Source organism: Cryptomeria japonica, chromosome 8 (genome assembly GCF_030272615.1).
Source record: "Cryptomeria japonica chromosome 8, Sugi_1.0, whole genome shotgun sequence".
Taxonomy (NCBI): domain Eukaryota; kingdom Viridiplantae; phylum Streptophyta; class Pinopsida; order Cupressales; family Cupressaceae; genus Cryptomeria; species Cryptomeria japonica.
In genome coordinates, this window is record NC_081412.1 from 672,399,823 (window position 1) to 672,425,050 (window position 25,228).

Below are 25,228 nucleotides of genomic sequence, written 5' to 3' on the forward strand. Positions count from 1 at the left end.
TTTCATTATTTAAATTATATATTAAGTTATATGTTGATCTTATTTTACTCTTTTGGAACACTCCAAGTGTGGGCGAGGTGCAACATTTTCCAACCTTTGACAACACAACTATTGAACACTACAAAATGTTGAGAGGGGAGGTGAATCGACATGTATTAAAAATTGATTAGATTAAAAACATTATTCCTTTAAGTCTTCAAAACATCAAGCATGACACATACATGAAAGTGAATAATTAAAACATAAAAAACATCCACACAAAAAACACCAAGATTTTTACATGGAAAACCCAAATTGGGAAAAACTATAGTGAGAATCAAACTTACAATATATGTAATAAGTGTTTATAAAGATTTAGGCCACAAGCTAGGGAGCTCATTGCTCAAGACTTGTAGGCTAAGATGCACAACCTTAGGACAACATAGAAAAGGAATACTTGCACTATTGAATATCACTTCTTTAGGGCAAGATACAAAACATATATTTAGATACAATAAGAATAATGTGCTAGGAACATAATCCAATGATCTACAACATCCATATAGTACCAACAAGACAAGGAATGCAACGCGTTCCTCCGTAATGTGCTAAAACTACACAAACTCTGAACACAAACATAAATAGTTCTCATAGCAAAAAATTCCATCCATTTGAAAACTGAAATATAAGAAGATTGGTCTAGCATAACCATTCTACTCCAATAGACAAATACATCTGATACACATCTGGTACAACTAGACAAATATACCGTTCACCAAAACTATCACTAGAGATAGTCGCATGGTTTCCAAACCAAACAAAAAGACATCAATCCTCTAGAAACACAACATATCATGAATATATGTTATCCAAAATGCTTACAATTAGTTTTCTCACACAAAAAACATAACCACATATTCCTAAAAGAAAATCATCATACTCCACATAATCTACATATAACTCTACGCACTATATCACTTACAGGCAAACATTCAAACTCAACCAATATCAAATGCTCAACCAAAATACTATTAGACCATACACTTTTGTATCATATAATTTCCAAACTAACACCTGAATTAGCAACAAGTTTGACATATATGACAATAAAGACTCATATGTGCAACAATCTCCCCTTTTATCATTGATGACAACACAAAATAATCTTCCCATATAGAAAAAAATTCTCCCCCTTTGACATCAAAGATAAAGGGATAATCTACTAGGTAGGAAATCTATACAAGTCTATAACTTCCCCAATCAAAAAACAATCGCTTACACCATAGATCTTCAAAGTAGAAAAATAATAGAATGAGTACAAATAGCTTCAGATAATCGATTGCCAAACAGTTGCCCATAAAAACTATCATACATTACTAGGCCAAATGTCCTTGAATTGTTTCTTAAGATCCACAAGAGAAGAATCCCATGAATGAATAGTAGTAGAAATAATTCTACTATGACACTCACACTCAAGACACAAATCAACTGCAACCTCAAAAATATCTCAATTCTACACACTCTCTCCTACCTTTTCAGCATCTATCAATAACTTGATAAATGAAGATCACAAAACTATCTCATGTATCCGTGTCTTTCTCTCTATCGTAGCGATAACTATGAATGAATTTCTCAAATCCTTGATCTCACAACATCATTACCATCTTTATAGATATCAAAAGAATAGGCCAATTCATTAAGTTGAGACTTAATTGAGTCTATCTCTTCCTTAAACTTCTTCATAGAAGTTGGCCACATCAAGCAGTAGCTGTATAACCATAAAACATTATCAACCACCTTCTCGAAAATTCCTCATAATAGGAAAAAGATTTGAATGTGCTCTTATGAATTTTTATGTCAACTTATCACCTAGGTTCATCTCTATACATGATTCATCTGAACCACTACTACCAGCACCCTCTAAAGCCATGATCTCCGAAATAATTTCCACCAATACTTTTGGAAGCAAGTCGAAAGCATTGTTAGGAACAAGATTATTTTGGAGTAGATATGTAACCAATGCTCGCTCAATGACATCCTTATCATACGTAAGAACTGTAAGATACAAACTACTGGTGTCCTTCAGACCATCAACAAGACCAATTAAATCAAGTACTTTATAAACCTCACGAGAAATTTCCCCAAAACAAGTATGGGAAGCAACCAACCTTTCTCCTTTCTCAACATCTTCTTGCACACTTATGTTCTTTGGTTCTCCTTCATCACTTTCCACAACTATAGTGTCTACACTTTTCTTCTCAACTAGACTCCTATGCTCAGATTTCAATAACTTAGAAATAGAAGAAGAGGCCTTTATAGATAACATCCTATTCATTTTAACCTTCGAATCATTTCCTTTTGAAGACACACCAACATCATCAACTCTTTTTCTACTTGATTTTCCAATGATCTCATCAAATGTTCCAAATCTTTCTACACTCATATCTTTAGGCGATTTAATAAGGACCTCTATAATACCCATACATTCATCCTCAAAAAACTTTATAGGGAAGCTTGGATACCCATGAAGTCATCAACACTACTTCCTCCATAAAGAAATTGTCCTTGTCCACCATGAAATTAATCTCATTTCTGTACCAATCCTAATCACATTTGGAGAAATCCGAGTTCTGATTTCCTTCCAGAGATCCATAAAGAACTTAATCCGAGTTCTGATTTCCTTCCAGAGATCCATAAAGAACTTACAACAAGCGCCATTACTATCATCCAATTTATCCAAATATTGTTTAATTTGAGCACCTACAGTCACATCTTTTATCCACACAAGCAAATAATGAGAGAGCCATATCGAAAGGGGTACATTTCATTCTTTGTCATCTGTTATCATAACTATGTAATGTTCTATTATATTGATAGTTAGCAATTATGATAGGTTTGTATATCATACAGTTATACCAACTGTATATCTCCCTATATATGTACACGCCCGCATGCATTCAATTATGATCAATCAAAGTTTTTATCATTTTTGTTTTTTTCATTTGGTATCAGAGCAGAAATAGATCTGTGGTCTTCAATGTGAGCAGATGGAGGGCGATTAGACGACTGCAACTTACGCAGTAGAAATGTGCAGAAGCCATGGCAATATTTGAAGATTTTGTATTGTTCTTCACATTCTTGAAGATGTGATTTGTCCTTTGAATGACCGAGCCCTATGTGAAGCACTTCGTAAGAAACATATGCTTTGAATGATGTGATTTGTATTTAGGAAAAGGATGTTTGCTGGCTGTAAGAGAATGTAGATCTACATGAGTAAGGCAGTGAGAAATGGCGCACTGCGACGTATGGAGGTGAGGAAGCTTGCATAGATAAGAGGTTAAGTGCGTGACGCATTGAAACTAGGAGTTTAGCATTTAAATTTGTCTGTTCTTGTGGCACGGGGGCAACGATAGAAAGTGAGCAGTGAATGATGTAGCTGGTATAAAATGTGGTTCAAGAAATAGAATATTAGATTAACGTTACTTGCCATTTCTATGAATTGTTGCATTGTTTGTCAAAGGAGATCATAAATTATGTAAGGCGTTTGTTGTGAGCAGTGAATGCTAGGCTGTGTAGAAGTGGAAAACAAAGGAGATTGAAATCAATGTATGGTCTGCGATGAGGTTTGATCTGGTGCAAATGAAATTGCACAAATATTTTGTTGCTGTGAAAGGCGTGGTTCCTTTTGATACATAGGTAACTATTTTATTTTGGTTTCTATTGCTACTTTGAATTTCCTAGAAGTGTAGATATTGTGAAATTTGTATGTTGGCGTAAGAAATGAAGACGCGTGCATAAATTGTTTCTGTGAAGAATGAAATATTTATAAGTTGAATATTGGGGAGCATCTTTGCACTTAAAGAAAGAAAAGATTGTTTGAGAAAATTCAATGAGTGCAAGAAGAGACAAAGGTTTGGAAATAATATTGATAGTCTTTATAAAGAAATTGAAGTAAATGATAAAATTTTGATTTCCTTTGTATTATATGTTATTGGCTAAGGTGTCAAATTGAAATATGAGTAATTTTGTATTGATTTTGGAGTGATAAGGAAAGTAATGGTGTGTTTTTAATTTTGGAGGTATATGGGTTCATTATTGGCTGAAGTTGACATTGTTATATTTTAATCATGACTGAATATATGATAAATATTGCTTGTGTTTTGGGAATCATTAATTCTATATTTGACAAAATATTTGAAAGGGTGAATGCATCTTCAAACAATTATGCTTCGAGTTTTGGGCATGCTTTTACTATATCTAATGAGGCCTTCAAAGACTCGCATGCTTGTGTTATTGGGTTCTTAGAGGTTGTATTACTTTCTTTGGTGCTTCTTTTGAAGGGTAAACTATAATAGGTTCATGTTGAAGGTTGTTGGCACCGGGGGATGGAGGATTTTTATCTTCTCAATTTAGCTTCTCGCTTTGAGTTGGTGTTCTACATGAGAAGAAATTTTGGTATTTTGGATTCGACTTTTTCTTTCTTTATTGATGCTGACACAATTGAAGAATACATGTGTTGTGAAAGTTATATTTTGGAGACAGGTTTGAGATTTGGTGTTGAGCTCAATACAAATCATTGCCGAGTGAGATTCAGAGTATATGATCAGGAATTATACCCTTTCGTGATCATTAGATAATGATAGAGATCTATCCTATCTCTTGAATAGTTCAAGACTTTGTTATTCAAGAGTTCAAGACTGGGAGCTTAAGAACATGCTCAAAGCTACACCTTTTCGAGGGTTAAGAGAGAACTTTATGGAGCCCTGCATGGTTCAGGATTTGTTGAACTTCAAGAGAAGATCTTTCAGAAATATGTATTTATATAAAGTAATCAACAAGTTTTGTTGTGTAAGCCTTAATGGGGGGACCCTAGGGAAAGTCTTAGAATCAATGTAATAAGGGAGGGGGATGTTGGCATAACTATGTAATGTTCTATTACATTGATAGTTAGCAGTTATGATAGGTTTGGATATCATACAGTTATACCAACTGGATGTACACACCCACCTACATTCAATTATGATCAATCATATTTTTTATCATTCTGCATTTTTCATCATCTAGAGGTTGTCTAGTAGTTGATGCATCAAGAGTTCACACAAATCATAATCCTTGTTCTCCTTTACCATTTGATAAGAAACATATACTATCATAGAGGAGGAATATCCTTCCCAATTTGTGAAAGGAAATTTCCATCATTGCATAACTCACACCTAAATCGGCAATATTGTCAATTCAAGAGCAATTTCATCCTCACCTAGACCTCACCTTGACATTTTGTCTTTTAGTGCCTGATGTCTACTTTGATTCTACTCACCTCCCTAAAATGTGAATTTTCAACTCCCTTTCTCACTCTTGCTCAAATTTGAGTCCTGATTAATAGAACTAGGTCACCTTGTTCCTAGCTCAAGACCAAGGCACCCCACCACCTTGGTTTTCTTAATCGAGACCCAAATTTGGTTCCAAAAATGGCCACTTCAAGTGGGCCAAAATTTAGGTCCCTTGTTAGCCCACTCCATAAATTCAATTAATTTTTGGAGAGAAGTATAAAAGGAGGTCTGCCCCTCTCATTTGAATTTTACTACTAAAATGGATAGATCTTTCTCAATTACACAAGTGAAATTCAATTTAAGTGAGCAAGCAATCAAGCATTCATATATAACTGAAGGAGAGGTCAAGTCAAGTGCAAGGATTCGTGATTGCATCCATGATCGACCTTCTATAAAGACATTATACAAGACTTTGTGATTCAAGAGTTTCAGACTGAGAGCTTGAGAACATACTCAAAGCTACACCTTTTCAAGGGTTAAGAGAGAACTTTATGGAGCCCCGCTTGGTTCAGGATTTGTTGAACTTCAAGAGAAGATCTTTAAGAAATATGTATTTATATAATGTAATCAACAAGTTTTGTTGTGTAAGCCTTAACGAGGGGACCCTAGGGAAAGTTTTAGAATTAATGTAATAAGGGGGTGGATGTTGGCATAACTATGTAATGTTCTATTACATTGATACTTAGCAGTTATGATATGTTTGGATATCATACAGTTATACCAACTAGATGTACACACCAACCTACATTCAATTATGATCAATCAAATTTTCTATCATTATGCATTTTTCATCATTCAAAGGTTGTCTAGTAATTGATGCATCAAGAGTTCACACAAATCATAATCTTTGTTGTCCTTTACCATTTAATAAGAAACATATACTATCATAGAGGAGGAATATCCTTCCCAATTTTTGAAAGGAAATTTTCATCATTGCATACCTCACACCTAAATCGACAATACTGTCAATTCAAGAGCAATTTCATCCTCACCTAGACCTCACCTTGACATTTTTTCTTTTAGTGCCTGATGTCTACTTTGATTCTACTCACACCTCCCTAAAATGTCAATTTTCAACTCCCTTTCTCACTCTTGTTCAAATTTGAGTCTTGATTAATAGAACTAGGGCATTGGGGCACCTTGGTCCTAGCTCAGGACCAAGGCACCCCACCACCCTGGTCTTCTTAATCAAGACCCAACTTTGGTCCCAACAATGGTCACTTCAAGTGGGCCAAAATTTAGGTCCCCTATTAGCCCACTCCATAAATTCAATTAATTTTTGGAGAGAAGTATAAAACAGGCCTGCCCCTCTCATTTTAATAATACTACTAAAATGGATAGATCTTTCTCAATTATACTAGTGAAATTCAATTCAAGTGAGAAAGCAATCAATCATTCATATAGAATTGAAGGAGAGGTCAAGTCTATTAGGTCCTAGAGACAATTGAGAAGGGGCGGTGAATCAGTTGTCCAATAAATTCAACCAAAATTAACTTAATGAAAACTTAATGCTTAATACCAATAAACCAAACTTTATGCTGGTAGATAGTTTCAATAGTTAATTGCAGTACCGGTAAAGATTAATGCATGAAACACAAAGACAATAACATCCACAACACATGACACAAATATTTGTACGTGGAAACCTTATAAGGGGAAAAACCACAGTGGGAAGACTTACCCACAAACAAATGGTACTACTGTAGATAGTATGTGTGTACAATATGGATTCTGCACATGTAGAAAGGCCAACTGCCTAGAGCTCACTGCTCAATCACAAAATGAGAGTCACACTGAATATAATTGGATGGTTAGATCTAATGATAATGTACTACTCAGAATAACATCTTTATATGCTGGATTCAGTATCGGTTTAGTTCTAATTGCCTTCACAAAACCTTCCTTCAACCTTTAAATGATATAGATACGTGAATAGCTCTACTTATTTTTGCATATACCTTATTACAATCCTTTTTGCATTCGCATTCTTACTTTTTTGATCAAATAAGATCTTACATATATATCGAAGCCTAAGACCAAATGTGTAGGTCGGCTTTACAAAAGATATTACAATAAAAACAATTTACAAGTGAATCAATAACCTATGCAATATCCGATACAACATGTCAACTTAATGCATTAACAACAATAATAAATTATCTCCATAACATGTAGTGCTGATCTTGAATAGATAAGCTTGTCTGTGCTTATCTTGGACCTATTTGTTGGTAACAACAAAAAAGAAAACCCGAATAAACAAATAACCAAATCACCAAAACCAAGTGATCAAATAATGTCTTCAACATAACCAAGTAATCTCCAGATGATAATAGATCATCCTTAGTGTTAGTGAACAGTATAACCTATAGGTGAACCAAATACAATTGACTGTGTAAGTCTCTGGCTTGCCAGTGAACATAACTAAAATCTCCAAGTGCTGATAGGTGTTTGACAAGAGATTACAGGTGTTGTCATCAATGACAAAACAATATCAACACATCTAAAATACCAACAATCTCCCCCTTTGGCATTGATGGCAACACAAGATGGAAAAAACATCAAAGTGCCAAAACAAAAATGCCAAAAACCAAAAACCAACAATCTCCCAAAGAGATCATCAAAATAAATAATATCTCTCATCAAAGTAACAATCTCTCCCCCAAGAGATAATGTATTTTTCCATATCAATCTTTCCCCCTTTGACATCAAATGCCAAAGCCATATAGAACCAATTTACAATTAGTTCAAAGAACTTATCATAAAATATCAACTAGTCCCGCTGAGAAGTAGCTCTCCTCATCAAAGCCGAAATAAAATATTTCTCTATTAATACTGTTGATTGATGACAAACATCAACTATTTAAGTCTCTACTGGTGGGGGTAGGACTCCAAGTTTCTCTCTAAGATATTCAAATGTTTCCTTAGGCAAAGGCTTTGTAAAAATATATGCAATCTGCTCTTTAGTATTCACATAAACCAATTTCACTTCTTTTGCTTTAACATTCTCTTTCAAAAAGTTTAGTTTGATAGAAGCATGTTTAGTTTTAGAGTGAAGCATTGAGTTCTTGGATATATCAATTATTGTTGTATTATCATAGTAAATAGTTATAGGTTCCTTGCAATTTACCTTTATGTCCTTGAACATTTGCTTGATCCATAATACATGTGTGCAATTGGTTGTTGTTGCAACATATTCTGATTCTGCTGTTGATAGACTTGTACAACTTTGTTTCTTGCTCAACCATGAAATTAGTCTGCTTTCAAGAAAAAATGCTCAGTCGGTGGTTTTTTTTCTGTCATCCACATCTCCTACCCAATTAGCATCTGTGTATGCGCATAAATCAAAATTTTCATCTCTAGGATACCACAAACCAAGATTTGTAGTACCTTGTAGGTATCAGAAAATCATTTTCACTGCTGATTCATGATTTTCTTTAGGATTACTCTGAAATCTTGAAACAGTACATACTGCATTCATAATGTCATGTCTTGTTTGTGTCAAGTATAGTAAACCTCCTATCATAGACTTGTATCTAGTCAGATTAACAGGTGTTGATTCATCCTTCAAAGATAATTTATCATTTGTAGTCATAGGTGTACTTACCAGTTTACAATTTTCTATACAAAATTTCTTTAGTAATTCCTTCAAGTACTTAGATTGACATAGGAATATACCTTTATCAGTCTATAAAATCTGCAATCCTAAAAATAATTTTATTTCTCCAATCATAGAAAATTCAAATTATTGCTGCATTTTGTTAGAAAAGTCTTTACACAAACCATCTTCTCCTCCCAAGATTATATCATCAACAAAAACTTCAATAACCAAGATGTCATCATTAGTCACTTTGAAATATAGATTGATGTCTACATTACCTTTAGTGTAACCAAGCTTTAAAATATATTTGTCCAATCTAGCATACCAAGCTCTAGAAGCTTGCTTCAATCCATATAAAGCTTTCCTTAATCTGCAAACCATGTCTTTGTTATGTATCAAATAAAATCCATCAAGTTGCTCAATGTAAACTTCTTCTTCAAGATCTCCATTCAGAAATGCACATTTAACATCCATTTGATATACTTTGTAGTTCTTGTGTGCTGCAAAAACCAATAAAAGTTTGGCTGCCTCAATTATAGCTACCGGTGCAAAGGTTTCATTGTAATCAATTCTTTCTTTCTGAGAATATCCCTTACATACTAGTCTTTCTTTGTTTCTGATTACCATACCATCTTCATTAAGTTTATTTCTGAAAACCCATTTAGTTGCAATTACATTTTTGTCTTTAGGCCGGGGAACTAATGACCAAGTGTTATTCCTTTCAATTTGTTCTAATTCATCTTCCACAGCTTTAATACAGTATTTGTCTTCACATGCCTCATTAATTGATGTAGGTACATACCTCTTCATTTGCCAATTTTCCTCTAGTCATAACTCCTTGAAATTTGTTTCCAATTATTTGATCTTCAGAATGATTCAATCTTACATACCGGGGTGTTTTTGCTTGTTGTTGTTCTTCAGTGATTGTTGAATCCTCAGATGATGTCGGTGTCACTGGATCACCATTTTGTGTTAAGGTTTCTAGCAGATCCGAAGCAAATATGAACTAACAATTATATGCAGATTTAAATACAAAAGATAAAGAAATAAAAGAGGACATAGATAACAGAAAGATTTAACATGGTTCACCTAGAATGGGTTACGTCCACCATACACAATCGTCTAATATTTCTTATTATCTAGCAAAAACATTATATCAACTTTACAATGCCTCAAGCATCCCAGTCGCTTATAACATGCATTTTTAGGGCAACAAACAAAGTTGGCCTTTTTAGGGTTTTATTACAATGTCGGTTTTCATCAACAACAAAAATGGCAAAAAAAAATTTGTCCGGGGCTCCTACCCCCGAACCTTTGCCCGAGGCCTGTCCCGGCCCCGGACCCCAACGAGGATACGTGCTGAGTGTACAGTACTTTGTTGATCAGTCGCCACATTTCAAAAATCTCCCACTTGGAGACTGATACTACATGACACCACTATACATGCAGCATCTGCTGGATAAATCACTAGGACTCGACTGGTATAAATTCCACAATTATCAATCAAGAAGACCAATAGAAACTGATGAAGAAATTAGCTTCTCTTGTGGAACTACCTTCATGAACATATCGACATGATTCTCACTTGTGTGAATCTTCTCAAGCCGTAACTGAGCCTCCTCCAAAACAGTTTGGATGAAGTGGTACCTGAGTTGAATGTGCTTTGTCCTTGAATGAAAAGTAGAGTTCTTCGCAAGATGAATGGAACTCTGGCTGTCAGTATATAATGGGCTATCCTCCTGTGTCTGACCCAATTCCTCTAGAAAACATTGTAACCAAATCATCTCCTTGTTGGTGTGTAGGGGAAAAAGCGAGACTAGGTTAACATGCCCTAATCCTACCTTTTGACACACATTACGAAATACGAAAGAGCCTAGAGATATCACACAATTGGCTACTTCTTTTTGTGAAAGAGAGAGCCACGGGATATCTATTAGGATTTCTATTCCCTTGTTGAAATTGTAAGATCAAGTAATGCAAGTTCAAACCCTAATCCCAAAATGCAAGTATGAACTAATAGCAAGATTGCAGAATTGAGATTAAACAATGAACAGCTGTAAATACAAGGATGAAATAAGAATGTAGATATGTACCCGGAGTCAAAATCGGACTGAAAATGTTCAGGACGGGAGCGTGGGTGCCACTGTCCTGAAAACTGCACCGGAAACTGTCGTTCCGCACTCTGAAACACTGTCGGGAAGCTGTCTGAAAGCTGTCTGTCCGGAGGACCAGGGCGCCCAGCGACTCTGTCCCAGGGACCAGGGCACCCAGCACCCCTGTCCTGGTAGGACCAGGGTGCCCAGCGCCCCTGTCCCAGTCTTCTGCTCTACAATTTGATACAGAGTGCTGTCTCGACCTTCTTTCTCCGGATCTGTATCCCGCGGCGTCGTCCGAATCCCGAAACCTGCAATGATATCTAAAAAAGGGTGTATGGGTGGCTATATAGGGTTTTACCTTAGTCAAACCCCCGCTTCGGTGATTTCCACCTCCACGAATAGCCAAGTTGTTTTATAAAATGTATTGTGTGTGCAGACCTAGTGTGTGTGCAAGGTCCTAAAATGCAAGAAAGCAAACTAGAGCAACCTAGAAAGTAAACCCTAATTGCTTGTGAATAACAATGTAAATGCTCTAAATCAAGGTGCAATGTGATCTAAAGAATGAATAAATGATGTATTGAAGCTTATGTAAAGACATGAAAACAACATGAAATCATACCCAACCCTCAAGGGAGGAGTACAAGCCAATCTTCAGTCGGTAATCTCCTATTGTTCTTCAATGTCTTCCAAGCCCTAAGTGGATGAATGAATTTGATAGATGCTTGATAGAAGGATGTTGAATGTTGTTGAAGTCCTCAAAGATTTTCTCTTTCGCTGCATATGAAGTTCCTGAAAACAAAAATCGGATCCCTTCAAATGGAGAAAGAGGGCTCTTATGTAGGAAACCCTAGATCGTAAATTCGTCTTTTGGCAAACCTAGAGATTGAATATCCAACCAATTTCTTGGGGTTAAGCTTTATTTTATGATTGGATTGTGCTCCCAAAATTTCGGGAAAAATGTCCGGGACCATGTGCACTCCGGGCACCATGATCTCGACAACTTTTCACCAAATTTTAAGGGCCGTCGGATATGATGATTTTAGAGAGAATCCCGAAGTTATAGGTGATTTCGAGATGTTTTGACCCCAAAACCAAGCCCCCAAGTTTGAAATAGGACTTAATTAGGGTTTTTGATTGAGTGATGTATTGGAGGAATAAAATGCGAACGGCGTGCTTTAGTGAAAGGGCCCAACTTTATGATGTAGAGAATGATGAAATAGGACCTTAGACCTAATTAATTTGATTAATTAAGTGCTAAAGGAGAAATGCAATGCAAAATACAAAATGCACTAAGGCGGGTGCTAAACTAGGTGTGAAATTGTACCACCCTAGCAAGTGTGTACAATTTACGATGCTACATTTAGCCCCCACTTTAGCGGTCATATGAGTACTACGTGCATATGCAAGCTAAAGTATAGAAAAGTAAACATCATTTGAAAAAGGATATATCCATAAGTTGTCAGACGAAGCCCCCAGCGGTATCTGGAGTACACAGTTAGGAACCGCACCCTACAAAACACACGTTAGATCACAAAATCACCTAATGCTTACTAGGGAAAGTGATGAAATCTGTGAGTAGCTATATGCCCCCCCCTGTTTCGACTTGCTTATTAGGGAGGTGAAACAGGGTAGCATGTTTACTTGTGACAAATTGTGTAAGAGAGTATTGATGAGGGGTGTTCACTAAATAGGCTTCGTCAGAGCACTTTTTGGAACATCCCGAGAGTAGGAGAAGGAAAATACGATTCCAATGCAACAAACGGCTCAAAAATTGCATCCCTCAAACCCAAGTTATGATAAAATGAATGATAGAGGAAAATTAGGGTTTTAAAAGTGAAGATGAACAAATGAGAGTATATACTTTGAAAGTGACACTTACATTTGTCACTTTGTTGATTTCAAAATACTATTCAGTGCAGCGGAGCCCACATAGCCTTCATCATGCCTTCACAATGACTGGAGCATCCCACGAGGATCGAGTACTGATTACGGTCATGTTTTTGTGTTGCAGGGTCTCCCGTACATGAGAGAGCATACATCGGGACATATTCTTCGCAGTTTGCGAGATTAGATTCCGTGACTGACTCAGGCAGAGAGAGACACACTATCGATTGTAGGATTGTGGTACGTGATCCTCATGCCAGCCATTCGGTTCCATCTTGCGATGCTGATGGCATTGATGGAGCGATGGGATCCTGACACATGCACTTTTCACCTTCCAATAGGAGAGTTGACGGTCACACTTGAGGATGTGTACCGTATACTTCGTCTTCCTATCAGAGGAGCAACTGTTACATACGCGACCGATCGGTCAGTGGAGGATCATCAGAGAGAGCAGGTGTATTGCATAGGGAGAGTCATGCCGAGCGAGATGAGAGGTCACATCATGGTTAGCTGGCTCTTACACCCTACAAGGGAGGTACCCCTTCTGAGATGCCTTATGATAGCCATCATAGCACTAGCCATCTGCCCTAATGGGCGAGGGACACACATGCATGGGGGTCTCACATGGTGTATCAGAGCGATGGAGAGACACAGGAGAGTGTATGCTTGGGGTCGGAGTATGCTTGCACATCTCTATCACGACATTGAGGAGTATGTATTCGGACAGGGTTGCAGTTTGATGACATGCACACTTCTACAGGTGTGGATTTTAGAGCACTTCACATGCACTAGGCCCGTCGGCTTTCCACTAAGTACAACGAGCGAGTGACCTAGGGTGTTCACTTATCCACTTACCAGCGAGTGGAGATTTGGAGATTTATTATATTAGAGAGTGATTTTTGACAGACTGACAGCCGAGGTGACAGTGTGGAGACCTTACCTACGGATGCATAGATGGGATGGTATGGAGAGACAGTTAGCATGTCTACAGAGGAACCACCTGCTGCAGGGACGATATTCACACATCATAGTCCCTTTCTACTTCGACCGAGTACGGAGGCAGTTTGGGCTAGAGCAGTGTGTTCCAGCCGATGTACCCATCTATACTCGACACTCACGGGTCCTTCCCAAACCTAGAGCAGTAGCGAGACCGACGGTAGATGACATCAAGATGACAGACTTAGAGGGATCTGATCAGGATGTGGTCACTGATTATTCTGCAGAGCCTGGAGTGCAGCGGAGGTACGTCTCATGGTTTATGAGATCATATCCAGGTCCTATCTTTCCACCAGATCATCCGACAGGCTGTCCAGGCCCATGGAGACATGGAGACCGAGACGAGGACCAGGGATCCAGGTCAGAGGAGCCAGAGGAGGGAGAGGGTCATGAGGAGGTGGGAGATCCTGATCCACCTACAGGCGATCAGCCCAGTGCCGAGGAGGAGGAGGACGAGGAGGATGCAGGTGATGATGCGGATGAGGATGAGGATGAGGATGATGAGGAGGATGATGAGGAGGAGGATAGAGATAGAGAGGAGGATGAGGAGGATGTAGGTGATGATGCAGATGAGGACGAGGATGAGGATGACGAGGACGACGATGAGGAGGAGGATAGAGATGATGAGGAGGAGTCGGATGCAGCTCCCCACCATTCAGGAGACGATACCATAGCTCTGGATCCACCTCTTATTCCCCAATAGGGAGAACACGAGGTGATATGGAGACCTGTTCCTAGTACCGTCCAGCCTACACCCATCGTGCACAGATTATTCGAGTGAGGGGAGCCTAGCGGTTCCCAGGCACAGATGCTACCATATCATGATCCCTACTGGCGTGAGGGAGATCCAAGTATAGTAGGTTTATGTTGATTGATTGATGTTTTGATGATATAGAATGGTACTAACAAAAATCTGTTTGACTGCCACAGCTAATGTGCAGGAATGGCGTTCCTTGATTCAGCAGGCAATGACAGACATTTCCATGATAGCACAGATCCCCAGTTCCTCACAGATTGCCTATAGGCCTCAGGGGAACGTGAGTCGGCACGAGGATTTGTTTTCTCCATTCCGAGTACAGGTAGACATATGGAGGGAGAGAGAGAGAGTCCTATCAAAGGACCTTCGGTAGGCACGACGAGATCTAGCAGCAGCTCAGGCCGAGGCTACCACATATCATGCGATCCTTATGGATAGGGATCGTAGGAATTCCTCTCGGAGTCGCTCACGGTCTGTAACGCGCTACACACCCATGGGTCCACCTTCACGGTCAGATCAGGAGGGAGCGTCTAGTCGACACTCTCCAGCCACTAGCCCTAGGAATAGGAGATGATTTTATGATGTAAAAGAGAGGTCACATTTTGGATGTACAGTGACCTACATTTGTATACGATCCACACATATATATATGTATATATACATGCTTCTCTTTTGTCTCAAATGTGTTATCTTTAATGCTAATACATTTGGTAAATGTACATGTATGTTCAGAATTTAATTTCCATGTGATTGATTTCTCAATGCTCCATGATTAAATTGATACATGTGTGACTTAATTAAAATATTTAATCAAGTACTACATTGATGATAAGGAAGGAATATGCATTAAGTCTTAGAATCATATAACTAATGTGATTTAATTTTGAACTTAAACACAACATGATACGATTCTACTTAACACATAAAGACACTGTATAATATGCTAGCATAATGGAATGTAAATCTTTCACAATTTACATAAATGAATTCAAGACAAACTATAAAGTAAGAAGACACGCTTGTCAGGAATGAGACACTAACATATTATCCAATGTTGAAGAATTGAAAAGAAGATAGATGAGGAACGAAGAATTAAGCATAATATCTATGCAAGTGCATAGCATTGATAGGTTCTTTAAGAGGCGTACCGTCTACATCAACTATTTTGTAAGCACCTGATCCATAATCCTCAATAACGATATATGGTCCAAGCCAATTAGGACTAAATTTTCCCTTTTCTGCAGGTAAGGCATTCACATTGTGCTGTTTCTCATAAAGGACTAAGTCACCTACTGAGAAGGAACATTGAATAACCTTATCATTATAGCTTCATTGTAGAGTTTTGTGATACGCTTGAATATGCTCAAGAGCGTTTATACGCTGTTCATCAAGCATCTCAAGCTGTTGAAGTCGTTGTTCTCTATAAGAGTCATCATCTACTATGCCTTTGAGAGAAACCCTAAGTGATGGAATCTCTAATTCTAAGGGCATAATAGCGTCAGCACCATAAACAAGATTATAAGGAGTAGTTCCCATAGCAATTCGTACACTCGTTCGGTAGGCCCAAAGAGCATAGATTAGCTGGTTACTCCAATCCTTACCATGCTTATTTACGGTTTTGCGAAGAATTTGTTCAATTATCTTATTGGATGATTCAGCTTGACCATTTGACTGAGGATAGTATGGTGTAGAAAATTGATGTTTGATATGATACTTCTCAAGGAATTTCTTCACATCCTTGTTCTTAAACGATGTCCCATTATCTGAGATAATAGTGGAAGGTATCCTGAATCGAGAAATAATGTTTTCTAGAAGAAATTGACAAATCACTTCAGCAGTAGTAGAGCGAAGGGAAATAGCTTCTACCCACTTCCTAAAGTAATCTGTTGCAGTTATAATGAAGGTGTGTCCTTGAGATGAAGGAGGAGAGATTTTTCCAATAAGATCCAAACCCCATGCGGAGAAAGGCCAAGAAGCTACTTGAGAACGAAGTTCTTGAGCAGGAGCATGAATCAGATTATTATGTTGTTGACATTGATGACATTTTTTAACAAATGAAAAGGAATCCTTCTGCATAGTTTGCCAATAGTATCCCATGCGAAGCAATCTATGAACCAAGGATTTGCCCCCAAAATGCCCCCCACAGGCACCTGAATGTGCCTCTTCAAGAGCAATGGGGATTTCTGATTTGTTAAGACAGCGAAGGAGAAGACCATCATAACCCCTTCGGTAAAGAACATTAGAAAGAATGATATACCTAGCAGATAGCTTGCAGATTCTAGCCCTAGTGTTTCTATTAGCGGAATCAGGAAAGGTACCATCGGTCAAATATCTTACGATATGCGAGAACCATTCATCTGAATCTACAAAGTCACAACATGTTACCAAGCTAGAATCGTCTACAATAGCTGGAGAAATAAGGTTGTGAATAACAAATTTAAGATCAACCACAGGGTCCTCTAAAGATACAAGAGAAGCCACACATGCCATTGCATCCGCATGTCGATTATCTTTTCGAGGAATGGGTTCCATGGTATAAGAATCGAATTTTTGTAATAAAGAGATAGCAAGATCTTTATATTGTGATAATTTGTCTTGTTTTGCTTGATACATTCCTGTTACTTGTCTTATAATCAATTGCGAATCTCCATAGATATGTATGTGTTTTATATTCAGAGCTAAGGCTGCTTTTATTCCCGCTATAAGAGCCTCATACTCAGCAATGTTATTGGTACACAGGAAATTTAGATGATATGATAAGGGAATAGGTTTCTTTGTAGGAGAAATCAGGACAACACCTGCCCCCGATCCCGTACGACACTTAGAGCCATCAAAGTATAACTCCCAAGTTTCATCTTTCTCTATAGAAAGAATGAAGTCATCAGGAAAAGACTCAGGGTTAGGGAAGGAGAAAGGTGAAGGGGCCTCAACTAAGTGATCGGTCAACGCTTGTCCTTTAATTGCTCTTTGTGAAACAAATTTAAGGTCAAATTCAGTTAACATCATAACCCACTTAGCTAGACGTCCTGATAAATCAGTTTTAGAGAAAAGATGCTTCAAAGGATCAAAATTTACCATGACATGGACTTCTGAATTTAAAAGATAATGTCTCAATTTCTGAGTCGCAAACACCAAGGCCAAGCATTGTCTTTCTATCGCAGAATATCGGGTCTCATAATCAAGTAAGGTACGACTTATGTAATAAACCGGGCATTCCTTACCCTCTTTATCATGTTGTGCTTACAATGCTGCGAGAGCATGAGAAGAAGCAGCTGTATACAGAAGGAAGGGTTTAGAAGGTTCGACAGGTTGAAGAATAGGAGGACTAGCCAAATACACTTTTAAATCTTCAAATGCTTGCTGACAATCTTCATTCCATTGAAAAGTGATATCCTTTTTAAGGAGTTGAGTAAAAGGAAAGGTACGATCCACGAGTTGAGACACGAACCTACGAATGGCTTGAATCTTTCCTTGTAAGCTTTTAAGTTGAGAGACATTTCTAGGAGGTGGCATGTTGACAATAGCATCTATTTTCTTAGTGTCCACCTCAATCCCACGATGCGAAACTATGAACCCTAATATTTTTCCACTATCCACACCAAAAACACATTTTCGGGGATTCAAGTGCATGTGATACTTACGAATTCTTTCAAATATTTGACGAAGGATTTTAACATGATCCATGCGAAGAAAGGATTTAGCTAAAATATCATCAACATAATCCTCTAAAATCTTATGCATATAATCATGAAAGATAAGGGTCATCGCTCGTTGATAAGTTGCACTGGCGTTTTTAAGTCCAAAAGGAATCATTATCCAACAAAACGTACCCCAAGGAGTGGTGAAAGTAGTTTTGAATTGATCTTGAGGGTTTATGAAAATTTGATTGTAGCCTAAAAAACCATCCATAAAGGATAACAAGGCATGTCCTGCCGTAGAATCAACTATCATGTCAATGTTTGGAAGAGGGAAATCATCTTTTAAAGAAGCCTTATTTAGATCCCAAAAGTCAGTACACATTCTTATTTTGTTGTCTAGTTTAGCCACACTGACAATATTTAAAATCCATGGGGAATAGTCAATAGGGCGGATAAATCCAGCCTCCAATAATTTTTCAATCTCAGCCTTAACAAGCAGAGCCACCTTAGGATTCATTTTTCGAATCTTTTGTTTCACGGGCTTAGCATCAGGAACTAAGACAATATTATGAGTAACGATCTTAGGATCTATACCAGGCATGTCAGAATATGTCCAAGCAAAGATCTCAGGGAATTCATGCAATAGTTCTTCATATTGTTTCTGTTCCTCTTCATCCAAACATTTTCCAATTTTAATAACTTTCCCTTTATTTCAAGGATCCATCTTAACATCAGTGATTTCACTTATGAGAAGATTACTTTGTTGAGGAGTATCCTTTAACTGAGGGAATTATTTCACAATCTCATCGTTATCAATCTCTTTTCCAAAATAGGCTTCAGTGTTCAAACAATAAGGGAGTCCCCTATTGTGATGATAACGAGGAAGAGTGTCATAGGCTCCCAAGAATTCAGCTAAAGCATCGTCGGTAGGGAAGATATCCAAAGCACAATCACCCGAAGGATCCCCATCAATATACTCAGGGTGTTGTATTGATAAAGATGTAGAGATAGCATTAACACTAATGCATGGTCTTTTAGAAGCTTTAGTACGTCTGCAGGGATTATAGCCAAGTCCAAAGGCATAATTGTGAAAATTAGTCTCTAGAGGAACTCTTATCCCTTGTTCATGAGCACCACAACCTTTTCCATGATACCCATGCTTAGCAAAAATGTGAAAACCACGACCATAACGATCAGCCATTTCAGGAAAAGAAGGTGGTTTTTCATAAGACAAAGAATCAAACTCTTCATAATTAGAGGTGTGAGGAGAGGAAGTTTGAGAAGCGGCCACAAAATTATTACTCATAGATTCAGGTAAGGTTGATTGATTTTTAGCTTCTTCTTTCTTTTCAACTTTATGATTTTCAGCTTCTTCCTTCTTTTCAACTTTAATTTCTCTAGAAGGAACCTTATATTCACCTACAAAGGTAGGGTTAAAATCAAGAAATCCCCAATCATCTTCTGCAAGAACCTTCTCAGGGTCAAAATCCTTTTTATGTGTAATTTCAAGTCGAGAAGGATCTTCTTCAGGAGCTCCAGACTCATCCAAAGAATTTTGATCATCGGAGAGCGAGGATTCATCGATAGGTTTCTTGTTTAAAGAGTCATCACTAGACGAGGATGGCTTAGAAGAATCTCCTTTGGAATTAGATGTTTGTAAACAAGCTTGAAAATTAGTATCACCTATCAAAGTATATGTCTTATTGTTATAAACGAATTTAACTTGTCTATGCAATGTAGAGGGGACAGAATCTAAGGCCTCCCTAATAACAAGTTATATGTTAAATTTCCCGACATAACATGGATAGGAGTAGGCAAAGTAATAGTTCCCACTGTGAGAGGTAAGGTGATGATACCTAATGAAGTCTTAGCCACATTGTCAAAGCCATGAATGGGACGAGAGTCAGGCTCAATAAGAGACGTATCCACATTCATCTTATACAATAGATTAATACTACACACATTAAGGCCAGAGCCATTATCTACTAGTGTTCATCTTATAGCAGTGTCTTTCATGATAACCACAATCATCAAGGGATCATATTGTTGTTGAATTTCACTAGTAGGCAACTCATCTCGGGTAAACACAATTTGAGCTTTAGGATTCATCACAGAGTTAACCAAAGATGCTATATTACTAGATGTATTCGGTGGAGGAACATTCAAATCTTTCAAAGCATCTTGTAACATTCCATGATGAGTGGAAGAAGTTTGAATCAAATCCCAAAGGGATATCTTAGCAGGGGTAGCTTTAAGTTGTTCTATGAGATCATATTCCTTACCCATAACTTGTGAAATACGGGGAGCTTGAGGAAGGATTGGTTGAGGATTAGGAAGAGAAACTGGAATAACAGGAGGAGGATTAGGTTGCCTATTATTTCTGGTATGATAAGTATGGGCAACCGCATGATAACTCTCTCTAGTTATTTGCTTAGCATAACTGTAAGGACTTATAGGTTTTCTTCCTTGCACAGTGATGATTGGTTTATTCGGGGTACGAAAGGAATCATGATCATACCTTCCTTGGACAGTAAGGAGAGGTGATTTAGGAATTTGAAAGGTGGGAGAAGGATAAGCACCTTGGACTTCAAAGAGAGGCTTATTATGTTCATTCAAGTTTATCATGTTAACCAATTTAGAGGTCTTGTTCTTGTTTAAAGATTTTGACAAAGCCACAAAGTCATCAAGAGCATCATCCAACAAAGCATGATCATATCGGTTAAAAGGTTTGTTTTTTGATTCAAAAGGAGACATCTCCTCATAGAGGGGATTATTGAAAACAACCATGTTACTAGATTCAGGGGAAGAGTTGATAGGAATGTATCCTTGAGAGGAATCATTCGACTTATCTTTCTCATCACACCTAAATGGCATAGTAACAAGGTTTATGAGTTTTTGGTAAAATGAAGGTTTGGCATCTTTGGGGTTTAAAAACTCATCTAAAGCTTCATCTAATTCATCTTGGCTATACTCATAATAATCATCAAAAGCATGAACATTTTGCAAACAAAAATCTGACATTTTGAAAAGATTGCATAAAATTTAAACACACAATGCAAAGAAATTCACTCTTTTTTTTTTTTTTTTCTTTTAATGAAAATGAAATGAAAACACACTAAATCTAGATCTAGATCTAACAAATGCAATGCAAGAGGAAGCAATGATAGGTTCACGTCGGGTTCACCAAAATGTGTAGGGGAAAAAGCGAGACTAGGTTAACATGCCCTAATCCTACCTTTTGACACACATTACGGAATACGAAAGAGCCTAGAGATATCGCACAATTGGCTACTTCTTTTTGTGAAAGAGAGAGCCACAGGATATCTATTAGGATTTCTATTCCCTTGTTGAAATTGTAAGATCAAGTAATGCAAGTTCAAACCCTAATTGCAAAATGCAAGTATGAACTAATAGCAAGATTGCAGAATTGAGATTAAACAATGAACAGCTGTAAATACAAGGATGAAATAAGAATGCAGATATGTACCCGGAGTCAAAATCGGACTGAAAATGTTCGGGACGGGAGCGCGGGTGCCACTATCCTGAAAACTGCACCGGAAACTGTCATTCCGCACTCTGAAACACTGTCGGGAAGCTGTCTGAAAGCTGTCTGTTCGGAGGACCAGGGCGCCCAGTGCCTCTGTCCCAGGGACCAGGGTGCCCAACACCCCTGTCCTGGTAGGACTAGGGCACCTAGCGCCCCTGTCCCAGTCTTCTGCTCTACAATTTGATACAGAGTGCTGTCTCAACCTTCTTTCTCCGGATCTGTATCCCGCGGCGTCGTCCGAATGCCGAAACCTGCAATGATATCTTAAAAAGGGTGTATGGGCGTCTATATAGGGTTTTGCCTTAGTCAAACCCCCGCTTCAGTGATTTCCACCTCCACGAATAGCCAAGTTGTTTTATAAAATGTATTGTGTGTGTAGACCTAGTGTGTGTGCAAGGTCCTAAAATGCAAGAAAGCAAACTAGAGCAACCTAGAAAGTAAACCCTAATTGCTTGTGAATAACAATGTAAATGCTCTAAATCAAGGTGCAATGTGATCTAAAGCATGAATAAATGATGTATTGAAGCTTATGTAAAGACATGAAAACAACATGAAATCATACCCAACCCTCAAGGGAGGAGTACAAGCCAATCTTCAGTCGGAAATCTCCTATTGTTCTTCAATGTCTTCCAAGCCCTAAGTGGATGAATGAATTTGATAGATGCTTGATAGAAGGATGTTGAATGTTGTTGAATTCCTCAAATATTTGCTCTTTCGCTGCATATGAAGTTCCTGAAAACAAAAATCGGATCCCTTCAAATGAAGAAAGAGAGCTCTTATGTAGGAAACCCTAGATCGTAAATTCGTCTTTTGGCCGACCTAGAGATTGAATATCCTGCCAATTTCTTGGGGTTAAGCTTTATTTTATGATTGGATTGTGCTCCCAAAATTTCGGGAAAAATGTCCGGGACCATGTGCACTCCGGGCGCCACGGTCCCGACAACTTTTCACCAAATTTTCAGGGCCGTCGGATATGATGATTTTAGAGAGAATCCTGAAGTTACAGGTGATGTCGAGATGTTTTGACCCCAAAACCAAGCCCCCAAGTTCGAAATAGGACTTAATTAGGGTTTTTGATTGAGTGATGTATTGGAGGAATAAAATGTGAAGGGCGCGCTTTAGTGAAAGGGCCCAACTTTATGATGTAGAGAATGATGAAATAGGACCTTAGACCTAATTAATTTGATTAACTAAGTGCTAAAGGAGAAATGCAATACAAAATGTAAAATGCACTAAGGCGGGTGCTAAACTAGGTGTGAAATTGTACCACCCTAGCAAGTGCGTACAATTTACGATGCTACAGTTGGCTTCTATAGCAGCAACATACTAAGCTTCAATGGTTGAAAGTGCAACAACCTTTTATAGCTTAGAAATCCAACTGACTGTAGTTCCCCCTATAGTAAAAACATACCCTGTAGTACTCCTCCATGAATCAATATCACCTGCCAGATCAGAGTCAACAAATCCACTTAGAGTAGTATTAGATTCTTTGAAACATAATGACTTCGTAGTAGTTCCTTTCAAATACTGAAGAATCCATTTCAAAGCATTCTAATGTTCCATACCTGAATTACTCATAAACCTGCTCACAACTCCCACTGCATGTGCAATGTCTAGCCTTGTGCATACCATTGCATACATCAGACTGCCAATAGCTGATGAATACGGGATGTTAGACATTTTATTTACCTCTTCCTATGCCTTTGGACACATCTCCTTAGTCAATTTGAAATGACTAGCCAAAGGTGTACTAATTGCTTTTTCATCCTGCATGTTAAATCTTTTCAACACCTTCTGGGTGGGTGCAAGAAGTTGAGTCCCACTTTTGGGCAAAAAGTGGAAGTGTTTTCCCTATTTTTCAATTTTTTTGTCAATTGATGTCAAAATTTGAGGTACTTAGAGTTTGAATCTGGAAAAACTTTAGTAATAGAAAATATAGTGCTCGGAGTCTAATTTTCAAATATGTAATTTATTTCAATACCCACATCGTAGAAATCACTTTTTAGTAGGCATATTTAAAAACCACTTTTTCAAAATGCATGTTTCAGGACCATACCACACATGTATGACCACCATATTTTGACGTAAATAAAAGAATGTTTGCAAATCCTTCTGGGAAAAGATACCTAATACACCAAATATTGATGAGAATATTTTTTCTTATTTTTTTATTGAATATATTTTTTTTAATTAATTTTTAATTGACTATAAAGTACATTTTAAAAACATCTGGTATACGACCACCATAATTTGATGAAAATTTCATATTTTTTAATTTTTTTTTTAATCTTCAAAAGAATTGTATGCAGATTGATGTCATATAATTTATTTTCAAAAAAACCTAAAAGCAAAAAAGTTATTAAAGTTTTACTAACCCTCACTATTTTACATTTGGGTACCACTTTTGATTAATAAATAATGCAAAAATAGTAAAACTAATCATATCACTATGAAATTTACATTTTTAAAATTAGGATAGTGAGAGCTCTAATGGGTTTTGTTTCATCAAAAAATACGATCAAGAAGACCTTCAAAAAATTACGGCAAGGCAGAAATCTGGTATTCCAGTGCCTTAGCCATTTTGTTGGAGGTCCAAGCATAGGCTTGGTCCCACCAAGCCTAACTCAAAGCCAAAACTGAGGCATGGGTCTATTTCCCGCTCTATCTTTTATGAAATGGGCGCCCGTTATTTAAAATTCAAAAAATGGGCATGCTTTTTGAAATTTATAGTACTTTAAGAAACGTGTGCCCGTTTTTAGAAACGGGTACACGTTTTTTAGAAACGGGTGCCCGTTTTTAGAAATGTGTGCCCATTTCTAAAAATCGTGCACCTGTTTCTCTACAGTGGTCTGATCCTAAATGAGCACCCATTTTTCAAAACGTGCACCCGTTTTACTTTTATAGGTCGGGCCTCCGAAGCTAAACGGGTGCCCGTTTCTTAAAAAATGGGCGCTCGTTTCTAGCGGAAAACATTTTTGTTCATAGACTTCCATGGAATTGGGACCCAACTTCTTGCACCCACCCTTCTTTATATATTCACTTTGGGACAAATTCAAGGTTCTATTTTTCCTATCCCGTGTAATCCTCATACCGAGAATTTGCTTAGCTACACCCAAATCCTTCATAACAAATGACCTGGCTAATTTTTGTTTAAGATCATTTATATGTTGCATGTTAGACCAAGCAACAAGCATGTCATCAACATAAAGTAACAGGATAATATAACTGCCATTATCAAATCTCTTAAAATCTACACAATGATCAGAATGACATCTATGATAACCATGTTCAGCCATGAAACTATCAAATTTTAAATACCATTGTCAGGGTGCTTGCTTTAGGCCATACAAACTTTTGTTCAACCTGCACACCAAGTTCTCCTTACCTTTCACCTCATATCCCT